General features: G+C 44.9%; 1 pseudogene; it reads right to left on the bottom strand.

The window, feature by feature from the left end:
• Nucleotides 1-3,229: 3,229 nt before the first annotated feature.
• The window catches only part of LOC123048121 (desmethyl-deoxy-podophyllotoxin synthase-like), a 32,260-nt pseudogene continuing 13,011 nt past the window's right edge, over nt 3,230-22,478 (bottom strand).

Genomic DNA, 22,478 nt, shown 5'->3' with positions numbered 1-22,478 from the left:
CCCAAGCTTTATATAGTGAAAGCACGTGAAGGGGTCAGTGCAGGGCTGAGAACAGAACAAATATATTCTAGCAACATGAATGGTTTTTTATGTTCCGTTAGTAAACATGCACAAGTACGACTTTGCAAAACCACCTTGCCCAGAGACCAGAATACAATGGTCACAATTGTTTTCTAGTTATGAAGAAAAAAAAATACAATGGAAGACTAGTCACGGATGGTGACGTACTATGGCTGAAGAAGATTGCTCTGGGCGCAATGGCTAAATTGTGGGTGCATGACTCCACACGCTAGAGTTCAAAAATCACATGATTCTTACATTTATTCTGTACATGCCTCTTTAGATTATGGTTCTTAGAAAACTATCCCATTGCTATTTCATCAATAGCTAATCATATACTACGATATTAATACTTCGCTCGCCGTATTCTCTTTCAAAGATTGCTGCAGACCACGCTCTCTCAAAGATCGCTGGAGACCATGCTGCAGTTGGCTATAAATCTATATGGACCAACCAATGTGTAGGGGTGAACGCAACAGATAGGGTTGTCTTAATTTATCTTTGTTATTTTATTTATATTATATGTACTCCCTAAAGTTAATACAAAGTTGAGCCACTTATTTTGCGACGGAGGGGGTACTATTTTATATATGATGCCACCTTTTGGTGAGAGTGAAACCATATGTTAGATAGTGATGATGCCATTGATTACGTGATGGTATTATATCACGTGGAGTAGGTGTACGTACATGGATTGACCACCATGTCAAATGAAGGCTGGCTGCTTAAGCGTTTAATATGGGATATAATTAGCTAATTACAGGGCCAAGCTACGATCATTAGGTCACTCATTCCCCCGCCTAGCTAGGTAGCTCCAGACAAGTTAAATTAGTTCCCTCAGAATAAATAGATGATGATAAAGCCGCTGGTAAGTTGGTGTTCTTTATCCAGTTGTATTTTTGTGCAAATAACTTCATGCAGTACAATTCCACTTTAAAACCCTGTGTTCGCTTGAAGGTGTAACCAAGTAGCAAGCTATCTCAGTATCACCATGCCTCCATGGTGGCACTTCCTGTTATCTTCGCATTGTCAGCAACCACCGGGTCTTTTCTTTTACCCCTATGACATGCTTGATTCGGTTACATTGCAGTTTTTTTTTTTACAGAAAGACTGTAAGGGATGCCCATATGAGAGAGTGGGAATGCATCAGGCCCTTTCCACCGCTAGGCTATGCCTTAATTAGTCCGTCGGTTGTATTGTTGTCATGCTGAAGTATTGTAGGATCAATAACCTCATATATTATTACCCTGACAGCAGGAATACTGCGGGTTATCATTCTTACCAGAAACACCCCAAAACTAGAAACACCCCAAAATCATATCTCACACAATATCATATCCAAGAAAAAACCCAGATAACCAAAGAACATCTCCAAGAGAATATCATACCTAACCCAGGGAACTCGGCAAACAGGCCCCGCCATAACGGCTCTGTCAAGTGTATCGAGGTTGGACAAGTGGCTACCTGTTTGACAAGCACCTTGTGATTGATGAGTGCCTTATTCCAATGTTGCCGAGTGTGGTGCGTTTGTCGAGTTATTTTTGTTGGCTCTCAACAAAGATAGAGCTATACCATGTCTTTGTTATTTGTTGTGTGTTTTTATATGGTACCCGGCAACTTTGCTGGGTACCCCTGGAAAACAATTGGCAAATAGCTGTACACTAGGCAAAAAAATTGATTTTTTTTCTATAGTGGTCGGTACTTCAAATGCCTCAACACATGCTTACATTGCCTCACGGAAGCTTCAAAGAGTTGTTGAGTACTATGATCCCATAATACAATCCATTGTTGTTTCATAGAAACAACATCTTTGGGGCAATGTAACACTTGTGAAATATCAACTTAATCCTGATATTTCAAAGAGTCTACCAAATTGCTGCCACCCCATACCGCAGGGAAACAATTTTCTGATCACCCCTATAGTGTAGCCATCCTAAAATCTCCCCGAACAAACCCAGGGAGAAGTTCTAGTGTAAAATTTCTCTCAACAACAGTCAAACAAGAAATGATCAACAGGTGCAAATTGACCATTATAAAATATAACATCGGGGTGGCTACTAGACGTCTTATAACATATAACATAATGGCTCCCTGTTAATATATAACATAGCGGCGGCTATTAGCCGCCTTATAACATATAACATAGTGACTCTTGTTGGTAACCCTCAAAACAAATGTTTTATATTATATGACGTAGGGGCGGCTATTAGCAGCAGCCTTATAACATATAATATAGTGATGGCTAATTAGCTCGGACAAGGAGCAAACATATGATTTTCTACTAACTCACACGGCAATGCGTCATCGATTGGTATGTATTCGAAATTTTCCTTGGTCTACTTTATGGTTGAGAATAGAAAACGAGCTTCTGATGGGTACTAGATGGGTGTGGTCGTGTTTGTGTTGCGAAATACTCTTTGACTAATTATTAATTATGCATGTACTTACAAACTTAAAGCTAGTTTACAGCTTGGTTTAAAATAGCGGATAAGCTACCTAACTGCTAGCCAATATGTTACTCAGCCAGGCTGCCCAGCTGAAAGAAAGTGTAGATCAAAGTTTACTAATTTTTGTTACACTTATTAGTAGAGGTGTAGAATAAGTTTGAACCATGTGCAGTATGCAGTAACTTCAAAACTCCGTCTCCGTCTCTAGATGGTATATTTCCCCGACAATATTAGAGACCACGTATTTTGTGCTCCCTTCTTTATATATTACATGATAGAAAAAAAAGAGCGTTGTGAGCTCTCGCTCTCAAGGCTACATGGCAGGGGCACTAAGCAAAAGGAAAAGACATGCACCCCCTCACCTGAAAAAACTACACCAAAAACTACCAATAAAATCCCCATCAAAAAACACAGGTAACAAAAGAAAATCTCCAAGAGAAGATCAGCGTCATCGCCATTAGTGGCACTAAAGAGCCCCACTTGTAGTACACTGAGGACCCACGCGACACATTTCATGTAGGCGGAGAGGCAGCCTGGCCCACTCGCAGAGGCACGAGCGTACCATCATAGATATGCTGTAGAGAGACCCACCCACAGCCTCACCCCTACTCCACGTGCTGCGCCGTCGCTCATGGAGTGGAGCTGGTAATGCAAGAATCATGGTGAGCAAGAAAAGTATGTGGTCTGCTATATAGTGGCAAACTTGCTCAGACCTTTTTGCATAGAGGTACTTGTAAATATTTATACAGAGATAATTCTTTACATAGCTAATGTCACTCGGAATAAAAGTTGAAAATAGTTTGATAGTGTAACTTTTCCAATGAGAGCCTTATTCTTATTACAGTAATGTATAGAGATACAGGGCAACACAGGCATCCTGGTTCAGTAAAGGCGTCGTTATATGCATATGCATTACCATGTCTATATCGAAATAGCCTTGGAACGTTTATATGGAATGGCTATCAACTGCAGGTCCAATTTTCTCCTTACACTGACCCCAAATTTCTCAGACATATCCACTGACTCTGCACTTGCCCCTCCAGGAAGCACCCAGTCAAAGTGGTAGAGTAGGTTTGCCAAGACAATCTCCACGGTCGACATGGCAAACAATATCCCAGGGCATTGCCTTCGCCCAGCCCCGAAAGGAATGAATTCAAAATGCGTCCCATAATATTCGACATTGCTGTTCTCAAACCTCTCCGGCTTGAACTCTTTGGGGTTGTCCCAATATTTGGGATCCCGAGAAATTGCAAAGACATTAACAAAGATATTAGTGCCTTTAGGCATGTTATAGCCCATGATTTCACAGTCCTCTCTCGTCTCTCTGGGGACGAGCAACGGAGCCGGAGGATGCAACCTTAACACCTCCTTGATGACCATCTGCATGTATCGGAGCTCATTGAGGTCGGTACTTGTGATGACATGTCGACCTTGGCCTAGCACTTCCCGGACTTCTTGTTGTGCTTTAGCCATTGCTTCAGGGTTGTTCAATAGCTCTGACATAGCCCACTCCACTGCAGTTCCGGTGGTCTCAGTAGCAGCTCCAAATATGTCCTGTAAACAACGATGGGTATTTACGATTTATATTGTAAAGAGAAAAATTTCAAGTTGAAACAAAATATGTCCTATGGGATGAACCACTGTGTATGTGTAAATGCAAACATAAATCGTTTCACCTACAAAAGTACCAGTAGTACCAAACTATTCGGGATTTATTTTGACTCTGCGTGCCAAGAATCTGATGATGCATATGACGTATATACTATATAAAATTGTAAATTGCTTCATGGCATGACATGGTCCATCTACTCTATATCTTTTATGTCGTTATATTAGTTGAGCCCATGTGTTGAAAAATGATTGAAGTCAACATCAAAATTTTCTACGAAATCCCCAATCAATAAAATTATTGTAGATTCTTGAGGAAAAAGTACTCACAAAAATGACGACTCCGATAATCTCTGAAGTTAGAGGGAAGGTCAACGAGTCATCTTCCTGCAGCCTGAGTAGTACGTCCAGTAGGTCCTCATCATTGGTGCTGCGGGCATGGCCACCGGCAGCTCGCGCAGCCTTGCGCGTCTCGATGATCTCAGTGATGATGTGCTGGATACGGCCATAGCTGCTCCTCATAAGGCGCTCACCATTGCTGAGCAACCGCACCAGCCGTGATGACGGGAAAAGGTCCACGAGGCAGAAGCTGCCCATAAGCTCGTTCACCTTGCTTAGCTCATGGAGGTACTCATCCTGCCGTGTGAACTTGCCGCCGAAAACTGCTCGCGTCACGACATTGCTGCTGAGTGTTGCCATCTTCGCGCTCACATTTACGGTAGCACCGGCGGCGGCCATGGAATGGAGGAGGTTACCTACCTCGTTGGCCTTGATGCCCTCCATACGCCTCACCTGCTTGGAACTGAGAAGCTCCACGATACAGATCTTGCGCATCTGGCGCCACCGATCCCCGTAGGGGCCGAAGATGATGCCCATACCGCCACAGCCCATGATATCCTGCAACGGACTGCGGGGCCGGCTTGCGAAGTCGAGGTCGTTGGTCTTCATAACCAGTGCCGCTGCCTCAGCGCTGGAGACGATTACTGTTGGGACCTCACCTAGCCTGAGATGCATCAGCGGCCCATGCTGGCGAGACATCTTCATCATCCTGCGGTGTGGGAGGTCACCGACGAGGTGGTGGAGGCTTCCGATGATCGGGAGAGTCCACGGCCCGGGAGGGAGTTGCTTCTTCTTGGGGTTTCTCTTGCTGCCAAAGAATATGAGAAACCAGAGGGCTAGCACCGTGGATATGCCTATGAAATACAAGCTTAACCAGCGCTCCATCTCCATGGCCAGCAGCTTGGAAGTGCAGTGATAAGATAACCAATCTGTTGGCTTCTTGCTGCTTGGAGAGACGTACAATATATAGACCAATTCACCCTCAAAAAAGAATATACATAGAAAAATAAATTACTGGACCTTTTCAACGGCCTATTTACGGTGGCATTTCATCTGTAAAATCTAGTGCCACAAGAAGATTGCAAGGGAATTGAGACTTGGTACCCCGATATAAGGGGTTCTCTCTAACACCTCCTTGGAACATATGAGACCATACAACAACGGGTGCAAGTGCTCACTCACCTCACCACGGCACGCCAAAGAGCGTGCGCTTTAGTTCACCGTGTGGAAAGAAAAATCAATTATTAAGATTATGAGTCACATACTCCCTCCATCCAAATATATAGCGACAAATATGTTCTTTTTTAGATTGCCTTTGATATTGATAAAATTATCAATATATGATATGTACGATATAAAATTTATATCATTAGAACCTACTTTCACATATGAATTTGACAGTATGCTTTGTGTAACATGCATTCCATATTTTTGCTCTAACCAGTGGTCAAAGGTAACCTTGAAAAATGAATTAGGCCCTATATATTTGAAGAGCGGGAGTATGTCTGCTCTCACATGCACCATTGTCATCATTTTTTTATTGGTTTGCTGCTCTCTGTTTTCCATCCCGGCGACCACGAACAATTTTTCTTATTGTATATAATTACCGCAGCAGGCATCCTAATCGTGGACAGAGCCGCAATGATTCTTGGTGCAGCTCGTTTGTCTGATCAATGGGGACAGGGATGCCGTCAAGGACGGGGACACCATCCGGAGATACATCATCGTCCTTGGTGTCACATTTGTATGAGTGGCCAACAATGATACAGAGTCCACATGCGCATGGCAACGATGCCCTGTCGCCCTGCGCCACCTGCGGGAGCTTGTTCTCCGCCTACTAGGAGGTTGAGCTAGTACGAGGAATTGTAACTGTAACGCAACAACATTGCAGGAAAGGGAGGAACAAGAGATGCGACGGATGGAAAGGGATAGTGGCCGGAACCGGATCTGGTGAGAGGGGGCTAGGGATTGGCTAGTGGGATGAGACTTGCCTGCTCCTGGGGAGCACGGATAGCCGTAGGATGAAGTGGGAGTACGGATGGGAGCATGGGGAGGGAGCAGGCAAGCCGGATCCTGGCTGGTGTGCCCTTACCTATGTCATTAATGGGCATTTCTAGCATGGGGAGAGGGCGGTGCATGTTGGGAAACGGGAAGGGTGAGATGGAAATGGTGGGGCCGTGAGCGACATGCCATTAATGTGGTAGCTTCTTACCGGTGGGGAATGGTGTCGGGGGGTTTATACCATAAACTGGGGAAATTGAAGAGGATACTAGAGAAAGATGTGGCTAAAACTACACTCCCACGCGTTGGTTGGATTGGGCGTGCTGCAAAATAGGCCCCCACATTCTTCAACTACGGAGTCTACACCCCATCTTTTGGAGGAGCGCCATCCGAAAATTATGGAGGCAAATGAGCTTATGATGGTTCTGTTGGTATAGGTTTTGTGCCTCTAGCCTCCATATTGGCAATTATTATAGAGGGATGAAGATATGCAAAATCAACTAGAGTTGCTCTAACCTAACATGCCAGGTGTTGGCTTAAAAGTAATAGCAATTTGACAAGACAAAAAATGTCATAGTTGCAGCTAGCAAGGAGCAAGTACAGCTTACTCTTGTTTATGTGGACCAACCAATGTGTAGAGGCGAACCCAAAAGATAAGGCTGTCTTAATTTGTATTTGTTTTTTTATATATTTTATTCGATGGCAACTTTTGGTTAGAGTGAACCATATGTTTAGTAATGATGATCTCATTGATTACGTGATGGTATAATATCATGTGGAGTAGATGTACGTTCATGGATTGACCACCACGTAAAAGGAAGGCCGGCTGCTTAAGTGTTTAAATGGAATATAATTATTTAATTACGGGCCCAAGCTAAGTTCATAGGTCACTAATTACCGTTTAGTAGCTCCAGACAACTTAAATAGATGGTGATAAAGCCGTTGGTACGTTAGTGTTCTTTATCCATTTGTAGCTTTGTGAAAATAACTTCATGTGGTAGAATTGAACTTTGAAACCTTCTGTACGCTTGAAGATTTAACCATGCAGCGAGCTATCTGACTATCTCCATGCCTCCATGGTGGCACTTCCTGTTGTCTTCCCATTGTCACCAACCACCGGTTCTTTTCTTTTTCCCCTGTGACATGCTTGATCCGGGTGCACATTGCTACCATCATGAAGTACTGTAGGATCAATAACTTCATATATTATTACTCTGACAGTAGGACTACTACTGGGATATCATTTGTACCAGGAACACCTCAAAACCATTTAATGTGAACATTACTTATTTTTCATTTTTGAGCAATATCAGTTTCCAGTGCTCAAGCTTTCTAATCTCCTATATTAAATAGACACAGTCTGCGTTCACACCAATTACCAATTTTGTAACACCTGAGTGCCGGTTTGTGTTTTTGCACACAAGCTATAGGCAATGCATCTTCTGAAATCTAGAAGGCCTCCATTTATCGAGCACTACTTTGTTCTGTCTTTATTCCGAGTTTAATGATTACTTTCGTTTATTACTGTTAAACCGGCACAGCAAAGGTAAGAAGGAGATTATGGGTTCCTGTCTACTCTGAGTAGAGGCACATTATGGAGAAGGTTTAGATGCTAGTGGAATTTTTGAGGTATGACTGCAATGGAGAAGGTTTAGATGTTGGTGGAATTTTGGAGGTATGACTGCAATGGAGAAGGTTTAGATGCTGCTGAACTGCCCGAGGCACCGAAAGGAAGATAGAACGGCACATAAGGACTGCCACACACTGACCCGAGGACTCCCACAATTAATTTGTGTGCCTAGAATACTGCAGAATGTTCAGTAAACAAGGCCCCAGTGAAGTGCAACTCTGTGAGATAGCTACATGTTTTTCAGCTGAACTGGAAGTCTGTTTTTCAGCTCTAAATGGAGGCAGAACAAAGTAGTAGCGTTCGGCATCACCAACGTGTGTCCTGAACGTGTGCTCCTGCTCGCTGTCGGGAAATAACTTGTCGTACAGATGGAAAAAATTCATTGTCGGTGTGCTTCTCTGCTGCTCATTCATGTTCGTGTGGGTGTCAGTGTGGGCATGTTTGGTTACCTGCACCCTTTTTTGCCACATTGCATACTTCTCTCAGTTGGGCCTGGCTGAGCATATGGAGGCTAAAAACCAGCATCTGCATGTTGATTGGTTGCCTACATTGCATCAAGGCCCAGTTGGGTGCAAGTTCTTTGGTTGCCTGTTTTTGTGCTTCGGGTGTGAGCAGATGCAAAGCACGGCTGTTTGATTGTGTGCAAGTACTTGATCTGCTCACCCCTTTCAAATGTGGTGGAGTTACCACCCATTTGACGGCACATAACACACAGGGGATGATCAACACAAGAGCAGCAACGAAGAATAGAGCACAAAACATGAAAAAATGCAGCTAAGCTAGTCATAAGTAGGATAATACTATGTATAAGTTTAAAGAGCAAGGCATCCCATGCCCCTGCTCGACCCGAGGGGTGCTGCTCCCTGGGCAAAATATTCACATGTTCACAGCATAATAGTCGTTCAAACTTAATAGTTCACACCTAACTATTACGGATCAGACTTGACAGAAGAACTAGAGGGACTGAGTGATGTCGCTGACGCAGCTGTGCTTCGTGCACCGGACCGTGCAGATGTTAGAGTTGTTGGTGTTGTAGATCTGGACCTTCAGCCCTAGGCCGGAGAGCTTGAAGACTACAAGGTCGCCGGGAAGATCTTGTGTCGGTCGCAGAAGTACTCCCAGCCACGCCCCAGCACCATTTGCCCCCTGAACATCTGGACCTACACCCAAAACTCGCACCACTTGTTAGCGAAGAGGTTGACGACGCGAGGAGGGCCGGTGACCAGCCATTTCTTCATCACCGACCTGAATTTACGCGGGATGATGAGCATGGCGATGTCCTCCTGGTCAGCGATCAGCACGTAGAACTTGATAGGTTCCTGAGCACCCTCCTCATGGTCGGTCCTCGGCCTCCTACCAACGCCCAGCGGCATCCTCATGAACTCCACCCTGCCAGGGAGCACTACCCTCTTCAGCCACCGGTTGGTGGGGATGAGGTCCCCCGCCCCATCTACGCCAGTGGTAACCTACGCACCACCGCCGACAATGTCCCACTCCGCCTTCATTATCTTCTCAGCAAGATGGACATCAATTAGAAACACTTATGACACATGATCAAAGCTAACAAGTAGGACATCATCTATGCTCACTAAACACAGCTTAAAAAGATCACTACTAAGTACTAATACATGCATGATCAGTGGTACTCTGATCAGTGCTTATAGTTATCGATGCTTAAAGTTATCAGTTCTAACACTGATCAGATGAAGCCACCACTCACATGTCCTATTTGCACCTACTATTTTTTGGCATTCAGGTATGTCCTAGTTGCATGCAACATGCACTCACTTACCCTAGCAACAAGAGCAAGGTAACAACAGTAGCAAGAAGAGTACCATATACACTACTAACAGCAGTAAGAACTAACAACAACATCAAGAACAATAGCATAGACACTAGTAATAGCACTGAGAAGTAACAATGTGGCAGTAGAAAATAACAATGTGCCATTACAAACTAACAATTTGACAGTACAAAGCAACAATGTGGCACTAAAACGATGCAAACTAACACTGCATTATGAACAACCTAGCCATGTGGGATGAACAAAAAGTAAGCATCACTACTGCAAAACCGGGATTTATCACCGGTTCGTAAGGGCCTTTAGTGCCGGTTCCGCAACCGGCACTAAAGAGTGGGGACTAAAGGTCCCCTCCCTTTAGTACCGGTTAGGCACGAACCGGCACTAAAGTGCACCCACGTGGCACAAGCCAGCGCCGGGGGCGGGGAGCCCTTTAGTACCGGTTGGTACTACAATATTTGAGGGGGGTTTTGGTTTTATTTTTTATTTTTCCTTTAATTTTGTTTTTTTCCATTATATTTTTTGTTTGCTGGTATTTTATGATACTACATATTGTACACGTTATGCATATATATATATATATAAATATAATTTCTCGTAGGCAAAATTGTGTCTACCATAGCTTGCTGCAGACACACCTATCACAGCCGCATGTCCTGATTCTAAGATTCGTGCACAGCGGGAGGTGGGGAAATTATGGATGGGTAATGGTGAGTTTTGGCAGCTCGCATGACAGGGAAAGGCTGCGCGCGAGGGACAGCACTTCTGGTGGTCCAACTGAGGTGCACATGGCTGAGATGGGTAGAATTGGTGTGTGAAGCTCACTTTTGGAGCGATGGAACCTCTGGCCAAAACGGATAACAGATGCAGCGGCCGGTAGACCTTGTGTCAGCATGTGGTCACGTGACAAGCCCATTGCCATGGTAACAGATTGAAATAGTAGCGCACGTCAGGTGTGAGGCGTCCTGTACGGATGTACAAAAGATAGTACATGTTGTATTGTATATACAAGCAAGATTACAAACCAAATCGGTTGACTTCGGTGTTAGCCAAATACGTACACATTAGTATGTTTGGAGATGGGATTGAAAACATGAGGGGCGTCCTAGTGTGGTTTCGGTCTAATTTTTCTGTAATTATAGGATCATTTGTAATGTGGGATTCAAAGAGCAAAAGTATGCTTTGTCTCTTGGGAATGTTATATGGCTCAACGCTTTACCAAGTGGTGATGGTCAACCATGCATGAGTTTTGCATGGCGACACATCGACATGTCTGCTTAGTATGGAAAATGTGCATGGTGTTGTTTTGACCGTAATGGTTATCTTATCAACCGGACGTGGAAGCATGGTGCATGGTGTCCGTTTAATAAAACTAACAACTGCTCATAATGACAGACGTCGCTGATATACCATCAGTCTAAGCAATAGAAAATAATTCAACTCATACAAGAAGGACTAAACGCATAAAAGAACTGAACAATATGCCCATGGAACCGATAGTTACAAAGTAGAACCTTCGCCAATGAAAAGAACGAGATGAAGTCAAAGAACCAACCACCGTGTTAAAAGATTATGTGCGTACATGAGAAGGACTAACCCTTGGAAGAACCGAACAACATGTCCATGGAACCAATGGTGACAAAGTAGAACCGTCGCCAATGGAAAAGAACATGATGAAGTCAAGGAACCGGACACCGTGTTCAAAGAGTCAAGTTCCAACGAACCCCTATATGTCTTGCACACGCAGAGCCGAATTATGAGAATGTAGGGAACTGGCAACCAATGTGAGGTAGAACCGATGGACATCACGACAGAACCGAAGTCTAAGAAATTAGAAATAATTTAAACGATAACGTGCGTACACGTGAAGGACTAAGCCACGAAAGAACCGAACAACATGTCCACGGAACCGATGGTGATAAAGTAGAACCGACGGTGAAAGAACCGAAGTCTAAGAAATTAGATTATAATTCAACCAATAGCGTGTGCACACGCGAAGGACTGAACCCATGAAAGAACCGAACAACATGTGCATGGAACCGATGGTGAAAGAACCGAACAACATGTCCATGGAACCGACGATGGCAAAGTAGAACCGTCGTGAATGGATAAGACCGGGATGAAGTCAATGAACCGATGGATGTCACGATGAAACTGAAGAGACAAATTATTATTTTTGTGTTATGAGTGGACATAATATGTCTTTTTTTGCGGGCGGTGTGTCGTTTAAAATTAAAGTCTATAAATAATTTAAAAAAAATTGTGAATGAACAGTAGAAGACAAGCTCGCAATTTTTCATGCACGTCCTTGGGTGTATGAAAAAGCACTTAAACATTAGATTTGTAAATACATTTCCCTCCAAAAAAAGATTCGTAAATACACCATCATAGGTAGGGACAGGTACAACTCAATTCCTAGCAAGTACGATGCATGCACAAAACACACACACACACGGTATAACAAACGCAGAAACGATTGCATTGATTACCTTTGGTGTCGCATGTTGCTCAGGCTTCGACCAGCTGTGTCGTTCCTCTGCCCGTACGCACGCGTGTTTAAATTCACACACCGATGAGACGTCAGCTTCGCATCACAGACCAACGCAAAAACACGAACACACAAGAAAAGTCTGTCCGGTTCCATGCATGGCGGCTGCAGGCTCGAGCGATAGCTGCGTTTGGACCCGCCGTTTCAAGTGGACCGAACCTACTATGCGTCCACGCCGGTGTCACGTGCAAGAGAACGGGGCTGTAAGTCCTACGCAGCGGAACCTGCGAGAGTGCTTTTTGTTAACGTGTGGAACTTCAAATAGACACGCTCGTGAAGACAAAACGGCAGCAACACAGAGACCTGGCCCATAGGTCACAGTCCTTTGTCAGCCCATCACGAATAAAGCGGTCAGACCAGGCCTGCCATCCACATTCAATAATTCAACAAACGGGCTAGTTATGGACCTGGACCAGACTACCAATTCGAATCACGAGGTGCTACCGACGGTTCTGATAGCTATTTCCCCATCAAGCTACGATAGAAAATCCTATTCCTATATATATCATCGAATCGAATGTCTCACAACCACCATTATAATTCACACATACACATGCATGTACAATTTCTTCAGGTATATATACAATTTCTCCTACATGTTGCCTTCCTGCCTTCGGAGCACGATGACAAGTAGTTCATGGGGCGGTAGCGGGTAATAGTATTCTCTTTTGAGATCTATAACCTGGTCGAGCAAAAATCCCGCTATTTCCTCTTGAAGTGCTCATATGCGCTCCGTTGGTAGGAGCATCTCCCGCACGTCATGAAACTGTTAAGAAGGAGATTAATATCGATAATCATGTAAAAATTGTGAATAGTGTTCTGTGAAACGTACCCATTGCTGTCTATCAGATCTGCTCCTTTCAGATGCCATCATGTGAATGTTCTCGCAAACGTAGAATGCACACACATCACGCCCCGGCGCGTGCTTCAGGGCCTTTACGAGAATTGAATTTAATCAGGTAATAATTAATCAAGCATGATAATTAATTAATGATATTGAAATAAGAATTAAAGAGATGGTAGCTAGATAGCAGGTACTACTTAATTACTTACCTTGGTTCGATACCAAAACAGCTTTTCTGCCCATTTTCCTGGAGTCACCTTGATGAACTTTGCCCAAGCCCTGCCCGCCGGCAAAGAAAATTAATAAAGGGGTTATTAAATAGTTCATATCAGGAAATGACGAACCTAAATAGGCCGAGATATAGTTAAGAATGATTGAAATTACCTGTTGACTATCCCCTTCAAGATGGTGTAGTCACTTTCTTTTTTAAGTAGTGAGTCCAGTACTTCAACTTTTCTTTCGTCAACTTTAATGTCTAACAAGATCCAGTGGAAACTGCATGCGCACACGTTTGCATGTCTTAATTAAGCGGGCATGTGCACAACACTAATCAATTACCCTAAACCCTATACACTTAATTAATAACAGCTAGCTAGCTAGTAAGCAAAAACAAAATTTGTAGTACAAGACAGTGTGACTCACAGGAAGTTGTAAGAAAGTAGTATATCTTCATTGGTATTGAGGCGCTTCAAGAACTCTAGCATGCTTTCCTCTAAACTTGCTCGATAACTTGGAATTTTCCATGTGTATTCATTAATGGTATTTGGGTCAATGAACCCAATGCCATAGCGTCCAGATTTTTTCATTTCATACATCTTCATCCTGCATAATACCACAGAAAAGAATATAGTGAGGATAATTACAGGTAATGATTGATCAAAATGATCACCACAGCTAGCTTGAGACTTAAATTACAGAAAGAAATCACTTACAGACAATAGCAACTGACGATAGATTTGTCGAGTCCATCTTGATTGAATAACTGAAATAGTTCTGAATACTCAACGGACACAGCTTTCTCATGGAAGTAATGCTCCTCCTTGACATTCACCATGAGGGACTCTCGATTGGAAATCTTGGTAATGTTCATGTACCACTGATGCAATTCATACATTCTCGTTGGGAGGTTCTTGACCTCGTCTGGCTCGACCAAAGGTTGGCCCCGGACATATTTCCGTTTTATTTCCTCCTCTCTAAGCGGAGACATGGGCTCGATATCGAGGAGTTGTCCAACAGTGATATTGAGCATTTCAGCCTGCATTATATGCTCCTCGGTTATTACCACATTGCCTAGCTGGGGAACGTTAACGGTTTGCCCACATATATATAGGGCACAACAAGCGGGGGGATCGATTGCGCCGCCTGTTCTCCCAGCTTGGGAACAGTTTTCCCGCATTTTTTGACAGCTGCTTGTTGGCTCGAGCTTGAGCTCGCTTCTTTCTGTAGTCGTGCTCGATGTGCCTTCCTGTTTTGGCGCTCATAGTCTGAGTCAACAGGCTTGGGAGCTGGTTTTCTTGCCATATGAATAAAGTGGTCAATAACTTTCTCAGGCACTTTCTCCCTTGGCGGCAGTGCCGGTTTCGGTCCAAAATGGGCATCCACTTGGGCCCGCACTATGGCTTCGTTTTGCTCCTCGGTCATGTCGTAAGGCCTCTGAGGAAGAGGAGCGAGGCTTGGACCATATTTATATCGCTTGTCTCCGCCTGTACCTCCTGTACTACCTCGACTCGTACCGCTACGCACCATAGATGCGGCGTGTCTCTTCTGCGATTGCTGAGGTGGCGGAGACGGCTGACGTGGCTGAGTTGGAGCAGGAGTCTGCTCATGCATTGGTGGACTTGGAGGAGCGGAAGTCTGCTGACACGGTGGCGGACTTCGAGGAGGAGTTGGCTCACGCGTTCATGGACTTGGAGGAGCGGGAGTCTGCTGACACGGTGGCGGACTTCGAGGACGAGTCGGCTCAAGCGTTCGTGGACTTGGAGGAGCGGGAGTCTGCTGACTCGGTGGCGGACTTCGAGGAGGAGTCGGCTGACGCGGTGTCGGTGGCCTTCGAAAGATGATGCAATCCTTTCTCCATAGGATGATACGATGTATGGCCTCTCCCAGTGTGTGCTCGTCGTCACCTCCAGGAATATCAAGCTCTAGCCCCGAATATTGGTCCACCACCTCATCAACCAAGACACGAGCATAGCCCGCTGGAATCGCGTTGAATGGATGGTTGCTTCGGTGGGATTTGTAAAAGCAACGGCGTTCGCCACCTTCATGGATATGTTCTTCATTTTGAAGTGTAGCTCACAGTTAGTGTTCTCTATGATGTCATCCACAGGGTATCTATCCAGCAGTGCGTCGCCCGGGGCGGAACCAACGCTGCTTCTCGGCATGGATGGGACGATGCTATCCAATGCTGGACGATCATCCGCTAGCTGCTCCCACAGCTGAGACCCCCTTTCCTGGCTAAGTGAGTCGATCTGCTGCTGCTGCTGAAATTTGAGTGCCAAGTTCGCGTGCCTTGCTTATAGGCCTTGAAGGCGTTCTACGTCCTGCTTCCTCTGCTCCTCCTCCAGCTTCCTCTTCTTCTCCTCCTCCATCTTCTTTGTTGCACGGCACCTGTAGTCGTCGTTCCATTCCGAAAAGCCCTCATACCAGGGAATAATGCTCTTACCTCGTGTTCTTCCCGGGTGTTCAGGATTTCCCAGGGCGCGCGTAAGCTCGTCGTTCTCTCTGTTGGGCGTGAACACCCCCTTTCGAGCATCTTCTATTGCGTCAAGTAACTTTTGTTCGGCTCCTTTTAGACTTGCCTTCTTCGAAACCAGGCCTGTCTTCGTGTCCAACGCCCCCCCTGCGCATAGAACCAAGTTCTGCACCTGAGGGGCCAGCTCCTAGTAACCGGAGTGACCCCTGCATCCTCATCTCTTGCTTAGACTTATCCCACTTAGGCATTGCCACCGCGTAGCCACCTGGCCCCAGCCTATGGAACTGTGTCTTTTTTGGGGCATTGGCCTTTTTTTTCTCGACCGTTCCTTAGATAATTCTGATTCCTTGAATTTCATGAAAGCGGGCCAGTGTTCTCTTTGCTTCTCCAGTGTTCCCTTGAATCTGGAGTCTTCCTTTCTGCAGCGACGTAGTTGGCCCATACAGTTTTCTTGTGGGTGTTGAATGCAATTGCCATCTTCTTAAGAGCAGCGTCCTTGACTTTCTGCACATCTGCATCAGTGAAATAATCTCGTAGGGTGAAATGTTCCATCAGAGATTCCCAAAGCTTTTCTTTTGCTCTGTCATCGACCCAAGTAACATCTGGACGTTTAGTTTTTGGCTCTTTCCGTTCTTGAATGGAGATCGGGAGTTGGTCCTTCACAAGAACTCCGCACTGACGAACGAACTTGTTGGCAATGTTCTTAGGCGTGAGGGGTTCGCCACTAGCTTTGATGGAATCGATGTTGTACTTTACACCCTCCTTCAACTTTTTGCCCGGGCCTCGCTTTGTCCTGCTGTCTGTAGAAGCAGATTTGCTCAATCAGGAGGGCTGAAAGAAGAAAGATTGATTCGTTAATATATCTTAAAATAAAAAAAACATGTGATGATCACTAGATGCCTGCTTATATAAATATACCTCGCCAGTAGTCTTTGTTATTTCAAGATCAACATTGTCTACATCATCATAATCATTGTCTGCATCATCATAATCATAATCATAGTTCATGACTTCATCAGCTCGGTCGTCGAGATCGAATACCTTATCATCACCCTGCCCGGTATTGTTCAGATATTGGGAGCCGTCATCTGCTTCATTCAGATCATCTGGCCTATTAGGGCTGCGTATGATCTCGAACATGGCCTCCTCTCCCTCTCTGCCGGTATTGTCCGCCATAGCTTTTAACTAATCCAGAAGAAATATAAAACAATTTAGTATTAAAACAATCTCGAATACATCGTCTTGAATAATATAGAATCTCGAGTACATCGTCTCTAATAATATATATAATCTCGAATACATCGTCTCGAATATTATATATCGAATACATCACTGGCTAGGTAGCTAATAAAGATTGAATACTACAGAAGAATCTAGGCCACTCGCGGTTCCTGGGGCGCGGGCGGTGGACACCCAAAGAGAAGGAACCATCACAGGATCATATCTCCGGTCATCTGCCCAAAGAACCTGCCAGGTATTGGAGAACCTGACATCCATAGCAGCCATGTAGCGATGGACGTGCTCGTCCTCCTCCTTGACACGGCGACGCACCACCTCCGGCGGGGCCGGCTCCCTCTGCACCGAATGTGGCCCACGCGAACGCCACCAAAGAAGATGGGACCCGAGGCCGGGTTCCTCACCGAGCGGTGCGCCCCTCCAGGTAGCACCTCCCAGTGCCAGCCCGGCGGAGCCCAGTCCCGGACACGGGTCAGCCGGACGTCGTCGCGAACGGGTCGACAGCGAGGATGCGGGCCGTGCATCGTCGAGAACAAATACTATATGCCCGCAAAAAGTAACATTTTTTAAATGATTGGATTGTGATAACTAAAATTCTATATGCAAATTCTAAATTTTTCTATAACTGAAATTATAAGAAACAAAAAAAACATCGATCATCGTCTAACAATTTGACATTAATCTAATTCATCTAGCTAAGACTAATTCTAAAATTTCTAACATTTCTATATAACTAACATTTCTAATATTTCTATAACTAAAAAACAGAAAAATTGCTAACATTTCTATAAATATTTCTATAACTAAAAAACAGAAAAATTATAACATTTCTATATAACTAACATTTCTAATATTTCTATAACTAAAAATCAGGAAAATTTCTAACATTTCTATAGATATTTCTATAACTAAAAAACAGAAAAATTTCTATAACTAAAAAACTAAAAAACAATGTGTGTGTGTGTGGACACATGGCGGCCGGGGCAGGAGCTCACCGGCGAGGCGAGACGACGGGGGGCGGCGACGGGCGGTGACGACGGGGATTGGGACGGGGCGGCGACGACGGGGACGGCGACGGGCCGGGCGGGGACGACGGGGCGGGGCGCTGCGACGGGGATGACGGGGACGGCCGGGCCGGCGATGGCGACGGACGACGACGGGGACGGCGACGGGGGCGGCGACGAGGGGCGGCGGCGATGGGGCAGAGGAGAAGAAGCAGAGGGAGAGATGAGAAACTGAATTTTTTTGAAGTGTTTTCTTATATAGACCCCCCCCTTTAGTACCGGTTGAAGCCACCAACCGGTACTAAAGGTCTGTTTTGGCCAGGCGAAGCGGCGGGAAGCGCACCCCCTTTAGTACCGGGTGGTGGTACCAACCGGTACAAAAGACCCACCCTTTAGTACCGATTGGAGCCACGACCCGCTACTAAAGGGGTTGCGCTGGCGCAGGTGCGGTGCGGCAAGTTTAGTCCCACCTTGCTAGCCGAGAGGCGTCCGCACTGGTTTATAAGCCCAGTGCGGTAGCTATCTCGAGCTCCTCTCCAAAGCAGGCCTACTGGGCCTACCTATTCTATGCTGCCCTGTGGGCCTACTAGGCCTTTGCGGGCCTGCATCCTGGCCCGACAACACGTTGGGTTTCTAGTCGTATGCAGGCCGCTGTGGCGCAATAGGCGGGCTTTTTTATTTTCTTATTTTTTTTGCTTTATTTATTTTTGTTTTATTTATTTTTGAGTTGTTTTTTGCTGTATTTAGAGTTTTTTTGTGAATATTTTTGCTTTAGGTACAAAAAATTACAAACTTTCTGTTAGTGCCGGTAGTTTTCAAATTTGAATAGTTTAAATTTTGAATTATTTGAAATTTGTGTGAATAACTAGTTTGTGAATAACTTAACTTTGAAAATAGATTTTTCAGTGATTCTTTTTTCTTATGTTTAATATTAGTGTGTTTTATCATTATATTCAATTTGGTAATGCTTAGGTTATTTAAAGAATGAAATGCCTTTGTAACAAATAAGTTTTCGCCCGAAACCCTGATACTTCGAAAGAGATTGTCCATTTTGTACACGAAGTGCATTCAGTTTTTGCGGTAACCCTCTCTACTTTTTTGCACATGCTATGTGGGTGAAATTATGATACCATGCCAACTTTCAACCTTTTCTGAGTTCATTTGAAGTGCTTTTCAATTTCAGGGTCATTTAGCTGAAAAAATCAGTAAATGCATGAAAGAATTTGTTTGCACATAAAATTTCTTCGCGTTTCAAATGCCAAAACACATAACTACCCTAACTATTACAGAGATTCCCTCCTGGGTGTGAAACACAGAAGAAAGTGATGATAGTGAAGCCGATCACATCCCAGATCTTTGAGTGTGAAACTTTTTCTTTGCGTGTGGCCCTTTGCGCCGTAGCCATGGAAAATCTTCATCATTAAACTGGATGCTCAGGTCAATATTCACTGTGAATGGAGCAATTTCATCAAACTTCTCATAATCTTCTGACATGTCTGTCTTGTCATCCACTCCCACGATGTTTCTCTTCCCGGAAAGAACTATGTGGCACTTTGGCTCATCGTATGGTGCATTCGCTTCCTTATCTTTTCTTTTTCTCGGCTTGGTAGACATGTCCTTCACATAGAAAACCTGTGCCACATCATTGGCTAGGACGAATGGTTCATCTGCATACGCAAGATTGTTGAGATCCACTGTTGTCATTCCGTACTGCGGGTCTTCCGTTATCCCGCCTCGTGTCATATTAACCCATTTACACCGAAACAAAGGGACCTTCAAACCACCTCCATAGTTAAGTTCCCATATGTCCTCTATGCAATCATAATATGTTTCCTTTCCCGTCTTGGTTGTTGCATCAAAGCGGACACCATGCACTGTTTTGGTTGGTGCTCTTCTTATCTTGGGCGATCATGTAAAATGTATTACCATTTATCTCGTACCCTTTGTAAGTCATTATATTCAAAGATGGTAACTGGGACAGCAAGTACAGGTCATCTTCAATAGAGGCGTCATGCATGGTACGTGTCTGCAACCAGCCGGCGAAACTCCTGGTTTGTTCACGTGTAATCCAGTCATCAGACCGCTCCGGGTGTTTGGAGCGTAGAAAATTCTTGTGTTCGTCCATATACGGAGCCACCAAAGCGGAATTCTGTAGAACTGTGTAGTGTGCTTCAGTGAGAGAATGTCCGTCCATACATATTATTTGATCCCCTCCTAGCGTGCCTTTTCCATCCAGTCTGCCCTTATGCCGCGATTCAGGAACACCAATCGGCTTAAGGTCAGGAATAAAGTCAATACAAAACTCAATGACCTCCTCATTTTCATGGCCCTTGGAGATGCTTCCTTCTGGCCTAGCACGGTTATGAACATAGTTCTTTAAGACTCCCATGAACCTCTCAAAGGAGAACATATTGTGTAGAAATACAGGACCCAAAGCGCTAATCTCTTCGCATAGGTGAACTAGGACGTGCGTCATGATGTTGAAGAAGGATAGTGGGAACACCAACTCGAAACTGACAAAACATTGCACCAAATCATTCTCTAACCGTGGTATGATTTCTGGATCGATTACCTTCTGAGAGATTGCATTGAGGAATGCACATAGCTTCACAATGGCTAATCGAACGTTATCCGGTAGAAGCCCCCTCAATGCAACCGGAAGCAGTTGCGTCATAATCACGTGGCAGTCATGAGATTTTAGGTTCTGGAACTTTTTCTCTGCCATGTTTATTATTCTCTTTATATTCGACGAGAAGCCAAACGGTACCTTAATACTTAGTAGGCATTCAAAGAAGATTTCCTTCTCTTCTTTGGTAAGAGCGTAGCTGGCATGACCCTGATGTATGCCGTATTTTCCATGCATACGTTGCTGGTCCTCCCGTGCCTCAAGTGTATCTTTTGTCTTCCCATACACGCCCAAGAAGCCAAGCAGGGTCACGCAAAGATTCTTCGTCACGTGCATCACGTCGATTGCGGAGCGGACCTCTAGGCCTTTCCAATAGGGCAGGTCCCAAAATATAGATTTCTTCTTCCACATGGGTGCGCGTCCGTCAGCGTCATTCGGAACAGGTTGTCCGCCAGGACCCTTTCCAAAGACTACCTCCGAATCCTTGACCATATCATGTACATCAGCACCAGTACGGTGGCGAGGCTTCGTCCGGTGATCCGCCTCACCTTTGAAATGCTTGCCTTTCTTTCTTACGGGATGCCTGCTCGGAAGAAATCGACGATGTCCCAGGTACACATTCTTCCTACAATTCTCCACATATATACTGTCGGTATCATCCAAACAGTGCGTGCATGCGCGGTATCCCTTGTTTGTCTGTCCTGAAAGGTTACTGAGAGCAGGCCAATCATTGATGGTCACGAACAGCAACGCCTTTAGGTCAAATTCTTCCCCCATGTGCTCATCCCATGCACGTACACCTGTTCCATTCCACAGCTGTAAGAGTTCTTCAACTAATGGCCTTAAGTACACATCAATGTTGTTGCCGGGTCGCTTAGGGCATTCGATGAGCACTGGCATCATAATGAACTTCCGCTTCATGCACAACCAAGGAGGAAGGTTATATAAACATAAAGTCACAGGCCAGGTGCTATGGTTGCTGCTCTGCTCCCCAAAAGGATTAATGCCATCTGCACTTAGACCAAACCATACGTTCCTTGCGTCATCTGCAAACTCCTTCCCGTACTTTCTCTCGATTTTTCTCCACTGCGACCCGTCAGCGGGTACTCTCATCTTTCCGTCTTTCTTACGGTCTTCTCTGTGCCATCGCATCGCCTTGGCATGCTCTTTGTTTTGGAACAAACGTTTCAACTGTGGTATTATAGGAGCATACCACATCACCTTGGCAGGAATCTTCTTCCTGGGGCTCTCGCCCTCGACATCACCAGGGTCATCGCGGCTGATCTTATAACGCAATGCACCGCATATCGGGCAAGCGTTCAAATCCTCGTACTCACCGCAGTACAGGATGCAGTCATTAGGGCATGCATGTATTTTCTGCACCTCTAACCCTAGAGGGCAGACAGCCTTCTTTGCTTCATACGTATTCTCGGGCAATTCGTAGTCCTTTGGAAGCATATTATTTATCATTACCAGCAACTTTCCAAATCCCTTGTCAGATACACCATTCTCTGCCTTCCATTGCAGCAATTCCAGTGTGGTGCCCAACTTTTTCTTGTCAACTTCGCAATTCGGGTACAACAATTTCTTGTGATCCTCTAACATGCGCTGCAACTTCTTCTTCTCCAAATCACTTGCGCAG

Source organism: Triticum aestivum, chromosome 2D (assembly GCF_018294505.1).
Source record: "Triticum aestivum cultivar Chinese Spring chromosome 2D, IWGSC CS RefSeq v2.1, whole genome shotgun sequence".
Lineage (NCBI taxonomy): Eukaryota > Viridiplantae > Streptophyta > Magnoliopsida > Poales > Poaceae > Triticum > Triticum aestivum.
Note: the sequence above shows the minus strand (reverse complement) of the source record. Positions and strands in the feature narration are given on the sequence as shown.